This window comes from Neophocaena asiaeorientalis, unplaced genomic scaffold, assembly GCF_003031525.2.
Source record: "Neophocaena asiaeorientalis asiaeorientalis breed wild unplaced genomic scaffold, Neophocaena_asiaeorientalis_V1.1 scaffold420, whole genome shotgun sequence".
Taxonomy (NCBI): Eukaryota; Metazoa; Chordata; class Mammalia; order Artiodactyla; family Phocoenidae; genus Neophocaena; species Neophocaena asiaeorientalis.
In genome coordinates this window covers 404,610-412,899 of record NW_020172770.1, presented here as the reverse complement: position 1 = coordinate 412,899, position 8,290 = coordinate 404,610, and positions in this window count along the sequence as shown.

Below are 8,290 nucleotides of genomic sequence, written 5' to 3'. Positions count from 1 at the left end.
TATGTTACATATGTTCTCTCTATATATAAACACAGAGAGAGAGAGGGGAGAAGGAATTAAGATGGGGGATTCCCATCAGGATATGAAAATGAATCTAAATTAATTTATTCAGTTAGTGTAAGTGACAATAAAATGTAGTATTCCCACAACTCAACATTTGAGAAGATGATAGATTTTACTCAAAGCAGTTTTTAAAGAAAAGATTATACAGACATATGGCTTGAAAAGAAACTCTGTTACATTGGAAGCTGACATTATTCAAAACATGCAGCAGTCATGCATGTCATATTTAGCTCTTTGTTGATTGTGAAAGCAGCAACGAATGTGTGCATTATGCAGTTTATTCTTGCTTAAATTCTTTCGTATCCAGAAATCAAGGTTCTTTATTGCCCAAGGAAGAGATAATGTCAATGACTTGCAGCCTTGCTGAAGATGAATGCTTTCTTAATGCTGTCTAAAGGGTAAACTTGGTACTTATGGAAAATAAATGTCAAGGTGAGACATTGACTTAGGAATGATGCTCTTCCACAAGGGCCATATCCCTGTTGTACTACAGTTCATGGGTAGATTTATTATTTGCCTCACTCACTTAATAGAGTAAGTCTTGTCTAAACAATGGACTGCTGCACTTGAATTAACTTAGTTGGAAAACATCTTTGCTCCAAGTTTCATTAGACAGCGTTAACACATGATGCATAGAGGTACGTTCTGGAGTGAGTAAATCTTTCACAAGAGGTGTTTGCTATTTGAACCTAAATTAGAAATTATATCGTTATTCCTTATACTCATGGTGTAAAAAAAAAGATTAGCTCCTTAGTAGTCTTATTGGGTGACACAAGGATATCATGTGGTGTAACAAGAAATGTATACAGAACACAGCAAATTAATTGATACTGTGCCGAGTGAGTCTGACTCCTTTTTTCATTTAGGTATCTCTGAAGATGAAAGAAGCAAATGCTTTCCTTAGTTACTGCAGTGAGATTATTTAATTATAATCATCTGGCTGTGGCTTAGCTCAGGACACAAGATAATCTAATGTAGGGGTTGTAGAAGGGGGACAAGGTAAACAGGGGTGCAAAGTAGGAGAAAGAAAGGTGTTTCATTTCCTCTGATAGAGATCAAAGGCTAAGTTTGATTATTTGGGATTGCCTCAGTATTTTGTGTTCTTTTTGAGGCGGGCTGGAATATGTCAACTAAAAAATTCAGTTATTTATGTGTGATTCCCAACATATGCTAAAAAATATTTCACTCAAGTTAATGTGGTAATCATTTCATGATGCATATAAATAGTCAAATCATTATACTGTACACCTTAACCTTATACAGTACTATATGTCAATTATACCTCAATAAAACTGGAAGAAAAACATGTTCTTAAAGTGACGGTAAGCAAGGCATTATAGATCATAATGAAGAATTAGAAGGCTTTCAGAAGACAAATTAATACTATGTTCTGCTTTAAGACTACCTCTCCTGAAATGTTATCTATACCATTTACTCCTCTTCTGCTTATCCTATGCTTTTTTTTTTTTTTTTACTACAATGTTTATGCTGCTTTTATATTTCCTACTCATCAGGCAGCAATGTCATGAGCAGATAAAGTGTTTTTAAATTTGTGTGATCATTTGAGAAACAGATCTAATAACCTAAACTTTCATAAATCTATATTATTCTGAATCAGATGTGGCTATATCTATTTTCAGTCACTGATTAAAATGGGGGAAAAACGAATGGCTTGATGAATGTGGGAGAACTAAGTAGCAGCGTATCTAAATTTATTGAAAAACCCCAGTGCCTGGGGGTCATTATTTAAGAATAGTTCTGAGGGCTGCTCTTGGCTCACAGGCACACATTTCTGGTTAGTGCCCAATTATTAGGAAAGAACATTCTTTTATTGTAAACAATGTTTTCTAATTTGAATAGATTCAATTATTGTTTATTGAACATCTACTCTGTGACCCATTTGTGCTAAGTGTTTTGAAATATATCATGTTAGCCCAGCATATGTTACTTAATTGAGTGTAATTTTAACAATATCTAAGTGATTTTATGCTGATCTCTGTTCTATATTTTCCCGACATTGTTAGATATATAAATTTTAAATGTAAATTTGTTATTTATGTTTCTTTAGTTGAAAATACGTCCTTTGTGTTTCTTGTAGTGTTACTATCACAGAAATATCTAAATATTCTGACTTGTACTTACTTTAAAAATCTTAATCTCTCCACATATATTTTCATCCAGTACAAGAACTCTTTCAGTGTAGTAAGTGAACAAGTCTGTGGAGATAATTTCAATTCTTTCTTGGGTGTCTTATTAAGCAAGTAAAGTGCATTTGTTTCTGCAGGGGAAAATGGAGAGAACAGATTAAAACAATTTAGCAATTAACCATATAGGTTTGTGTCCTGTGTATGTGTATGTATGTGTATACATATATATTTTTTATGAATAATTAGCTGTCTAGATCTTAGGTCTCTAAATAAAAATGAAGGTAATTACATTACTCCTGACAGGAGCCTAGAAGTTTAATTAAGAAAAAAATGAAAGGTTCAATAAAGGGTAAATAAAATTAGAATTTCTTTCACTGAGACACCTGCCTTGAACCAGATTGATTCTGCAAATGAAAACCACTCTGTTGTACATTAAAGAAAGGAACTATCTCTGAGGATAAAGCTGTTCTTCCCACGGTTCTCAGAGAACATGTAGAGTGTAAACAAGGTGTTTTGACAGAATTTTTTAAAGCTAGATTAGCTAAATTTTGAATTTTAAATAATGATAAATAATGAATCTTAGTAAAACAATAACTGACTTGGAAATGTTTATGACAATAAAGTTGAACACATAAAATAAATAAAACCAATAAATGTCATAAAACCAAAGACATTGATATTCTTAGGATCATGGAAGAATGAAAATTAAAAACTGAGTTTTAATGGAGTCATCTATGAAACTGAATATGATCAGAATCACCTAATTACTTCACTGTATGAAATGAAATCATTTCAAAATACATTATATATTAAAGTGAATATAATAATTCTATTTCTAATGAAAAATTGAGTCAATGAATCAGACATCATGAATGATGAGTGATTAAAATATTGATAATATTTACAAAATATAAAAAACACATGACAATTATTTTGCAAAATACATTTCCCTTTAACAAACAAAGGTATTGACTAGTTGATACATAGTGAAGTAAACATGTTTCTTATTTGCCTTACTTTAACTCTACATATTTTCCAAGGGGTCAAATAGGTTGGAGAGGGTGAGGGGAAAAGTGAAGGGGAAAAGCAAGAGGGAGTTGTGGGAAGGGAGATGAAGGGACCAGAGAGGGTTAATGATATGTCATGTGTTTAAAAGATCCACTGAGAATCTTGTGTAATGGTAGGTAGGAACAGACACATGAGACATATATAGCAGGAAACTCTGGTCATGCTTCACATGTGATAGATATAAAAGATAAATATACCACATCATCTGATTCAAGTAATTTTGATATAGTAAGCACCATGTAAAATATTACAAAGAATTTTGTCTTTTTAAATTATTCTTCTTAGTACATCCTTTACTTGTATTTGATATCTATAATCTGGAGAGATAACTTAGGGAAATAAGAAGGATGAAAATAGGAATAGAACAAGTTCCTAGAATTAGCCAATTACGTAAGTTTGTAAAGCTAACTACAGAATTCCAGTTTAAAAATGATTAGTAATGAGAACAAAAGTTCTTCAGAGTTCAGGGAAGCTTTGCAATATTTTAATTGCTCTTTTTATATTGAAGAACAAAGTACAAATCATAAAGATATTGAGAAATGATGACCTAATGGAGATTAACATGTAAGCACCAAGAAAATCCATTTCATTTTTATTCATACCTGAACTTTGGACACATACTTCTGTTTAATGAATATTGGTGCCTTAAGCAGAAAAACATCATCTGTTCAAACACAGTTGGTAGTTTAAGGTTTCATTTTTTTATCAAATATCTTGCAAAGCAAGCGATTTCATCAGCATATTCAAATCAATACCCATCACCTGTAAAAGGTCACTTGTAACACTTTGAAACATAAAACAGAGAAGGTAAGATTGTTAACTTAAAAACATTAAAATGAAATTCTTTTCTGACAAGACAGTTTTTAATCTTTTATATTTACAATAATTTGTCAAATTCTACTAATAGTTTCAAAATAATTTATACAAGTATCAATGTGAGAATTTTGGTTTTGATGTAGGTGCCTTTATGAATCAGTAGGAAAAGAAAGAGTTATTTAATAAATGGTCCTGTGACATTTGGCTCACTTTTGAAAAATACGTTGGAAAAAGAGCTTCACTTTGGAGCATATATCAAATAAGTACACGTGGATTAAAGTGTCTATTATTTTTAAAAATGTTGTCTTACAAGTAGAATTTATAGGTGATTTTTTAATCTCATGATGGAAATTTTAAAGAAAAAATAAAAGGATTTTTTTAAAGAAAAGACTTTCAGATTTAGCTTTACATACATATATAAAGGTCTGTATATCAAAATCACCATAAATACACTAATTTTAATACTTGCAGTTCTGAAAGAATGGCACTCATATAACCCAGAAAACTTTCTGCAACAAATGGAAATGCTGCATAAAATAGTTTTCTAAACATATAATAACTAAGAAAGAGAAGAAAGATGAAATAAAGAAAGGAAAAGAAAGAAAATAAGAAAGAAAGGAAGGAAGCAAGAAAGAAAGAAAGAGAAAGAAAGAAAAAGAAATATTTAGATAATAGAAACAAACAAGGATAAATACGTTGGTGAATCTATACCAGACCTGTGTTGCTGGTATGGTAAAGTGAATGCTTGCTTAGTAATAGTCGGGACCTTGGGTTTAGTGACCACACTAAACTATATATGTTCACACAATTAACAAAAGGTGTAGCTATCCAAAAACATATTGAAGCTTAATTAAAGAAGAAAATAAAGACATTGGGCAGGAAAAATCAACAGTTATCCAATATAAAGCTGGATCACTTAGTAACAGAGTAAAAGAGAGACTGGAAATTGGAAGCTGAAATTCAGACTTTTTAAAAGAAGTTTGGAGTAGGGGAAAGTAAAGAAATTGAGTGGTAATTGGTGTAGGTAGGGATATTCATAAAAAGCAAACCTTACAGAGACCGCTCTGGATGGGAGCCTACAAATCTTTTGGCGGTTCCTGTTCCATGTTTCCCTTCCTCTCTACTCTCACCACAAGGACCCATCTCCACCTTGTGCATCTGAAGGTGTCATGCTCCAGGAGACACTTGCCTGCTACATAGAAAAACAGTACCTATGACTTTGGGAATGGAGCATCTACAAGGCAAAGCAAGTTCTCTCAAAAACAACTATCACATGCCAGAGCATAACTTCAATGAATATTTCTTCTAAAAGACTTCCTTCTCCACCCAACCACCTACCAAAAGTGAAGTTGGAAAACACAATTCTGGGGAAGGGATCTGAGATTTCTGCCTTATCTATGTTGTAGAGAACAAGAGATCAAATCCAACAGGTCCAGAGAGGTTAGACAGCTTCTTCGAGTTCTCACAATGAGGAAATGGCAGACCTGGAATTATCACCGAGGTGTCTGAACGCTAAAGCTGATGTACGAGGATGAGACTTAAAGCATCAAGAAATTTGTAAGAAACTGCTTCTCACCAGCTCTACTTTAATATGAAGAATCATGATAGGGCATAATTTCTTCCCACAAGGCTCTATAAAACAATTTCAAAGCATCTATACATTTCCATTCGGAAATTCAGCTGTACAAGAAAGACTATATTTGTTAATTTCTATAAGTAGTGTCCTTTTAAACTCAAAGACCCCCATCTCATAAGGCCTGTGGGAAATGTAATATAAGACATTCTTGAAAATCCACATCCCCGCTCTTTTTTCAGGGGTCCTTAGTCCCTGAAGATGTGATCACACTGGTTACTGTTTAGATACTTTTTGTTCCAATCTACATGGTCACTTCAGGCCTTCATCGTTACACTTCTGCCATTATTGAGAAACAGAAATCTTTGGTGCAGAAGCGCTGGGTGTGAATTAAACCTCTTCAAGCACTTGTGTCTATCCTTCCTGAGGTCCTTGGCTCCTGCCAAGGAGTTGTCTGCTAGTCTCCTCTTCAATGCCGACACCACTGTATTCTCTTAGCCCAAAGAGTTTGAAGGCTCCCATCTCCCTTCCCCCTCAAGTACTTAGATTTTTGAAAACATAACCTAGAAAGCCTTGCCATAAAATTCATGGAAGCACTTGAAGAGATGGGAAGAGAAGACGGAGAAAGAAAATATGGAAAAAGTAAGAAGAAAAATATAAATGAACTTCAAAAAGTATTTTAGCCTAAATTCTAAGACTTACTTAAAGGAGACTGTGACTATTGTTCAAGTTGAAGTCATTATGAAAATTATTTATGGAAAATTTGAGGCTGGAATCCGGCTTTGAAGAATAAGCAGTAATTGAACTGGAGGAAAGGCAATTAGGCTGGCAGAACTCTATGACCAAATGAGAAAAGCAGCAGAGGATGTTGGAGGGAACGCAGGGAGCAATCGGGACAGCTTTCCCTCCTGTCTGCATGGCCACTCGAGCAATATCCTAATTACACTACTGTTTTCAAATATTGCTTCTTTTAAAAATCCCAAATGTAACTTTATCCAAGAAAATAAGCAAAGAAATAATCTGAGATGTGGAGAGGAGCTGGAGCATGTTGAATAATTCTTTTAAGAAAACTAAAAAGAATATTACTATTATATAATCCTTTTAAAATGTCTTCATGTGTATTTTTCTTTAGAATAATGGTTTTTCTACATTTTCTAAATTACACCTTTGAGATTTGCAAGAATCATGTCTGTTTCCACCTACTCCCTGACCCCTCATCCGTTGCATTTGGAGGAGCTAGATGCTGGCATAAGGACATCTGTTGGTTTTAACTGTTCATTTGTGATGCTGTATTATCCCATTTACTGAATGCATAGCTTGTAGAAAGAACATCTACACCTTCTTCAATTAATATTTAGTATTAAAATCTAAAAGAGTATATTTGAAAATGAAATGAATAATTTCATGGGAAGCTTTTTAAAAAAATCAAACTTAACCCCTTTGGTTAGAAGGAAATCAGCCTTCTTAGGAAGATACAGAGTAAATCATAATGTTTCATGAAAGTACAAAGAATGAGATGCATTAATTAAAAATAGAAGTAACCAGAGTAGATGTGACCAAAAGAGGCAAATCTTTGTGAAATAATGTTGCATATTTTCTCTTCCAATGAACTTAAGGTAAATAATTTACTAAATTACACAATCCATTCTGGGTAACTAGTATGGGAGATATTAGTCTTGGTTACAGATGAGGAAATCAAGGTTCAAAAAGTTACTTTTATCAGTGACAAAAATAGGATGAGTAAATCATCATGATGCACCGAGCAATTCAATTTCTGACACTAAGTCATATCGGGACTAGTTCTACATGAAGGCTAATTAATATAGCTGCTTACGTTATGTTACTGACCACACCTTTCTTACTCCCTGATAATTATCTCTACTGACAGGTCTTTGATAATAAGCACTGGTTATCTCTTTATTCAAATAGTCCTTTTCTTTATGATTAAGGTGACCATATAATTTATCATCCAAATATGGACAGCCTTTAGAAGCAAACGGATTCTATTCAAAATTATCCTGGGTAACAGGTGTGAACTGGGTAAACTGGGATATAGGGTTCTATGTGATGCATCTCGGGCATGGTTGAGGAAACATAATTATGGCCCATCATAACCATAACTTGTCAGATTTATATAGAACAGAACCCCAAGTGGACATACAATAGATATACATTGACTTGGACTTTAGGATTGGATGGTGGGAATACTTAATTTGGGCATCCTGGTGGGACAGCTTGTGACTGAGAGGCTAAGAACACAGGCAAAGCATTGAAGAGGGCAATGACATTCACCTTCTAAAGCTTAATGGGAACAAAATAAAAACAACCTAACCATTATCAAGAATTGCCTGTGTTACCTTAGAGATTGAAGGAGTTATAATATTGTTTTGTAAAATATTGATCAAAATGAACAGGTATGTTTCTTCCTTTTATTAACTAGATTGTGATAGTTATGTAAATTTTTATTAAATTTAGTATTTGAGATCTAATTTTAAATCTACATAAATTTTTAATTATAACCTATTTTATTTGCCCAGTAATTTCAGGGTTTCACACATCCTTAACAAAGACCACCCCTACAGCACAAGCCTGCTATCTCTTAGACAGGTATACTTTCTATCCC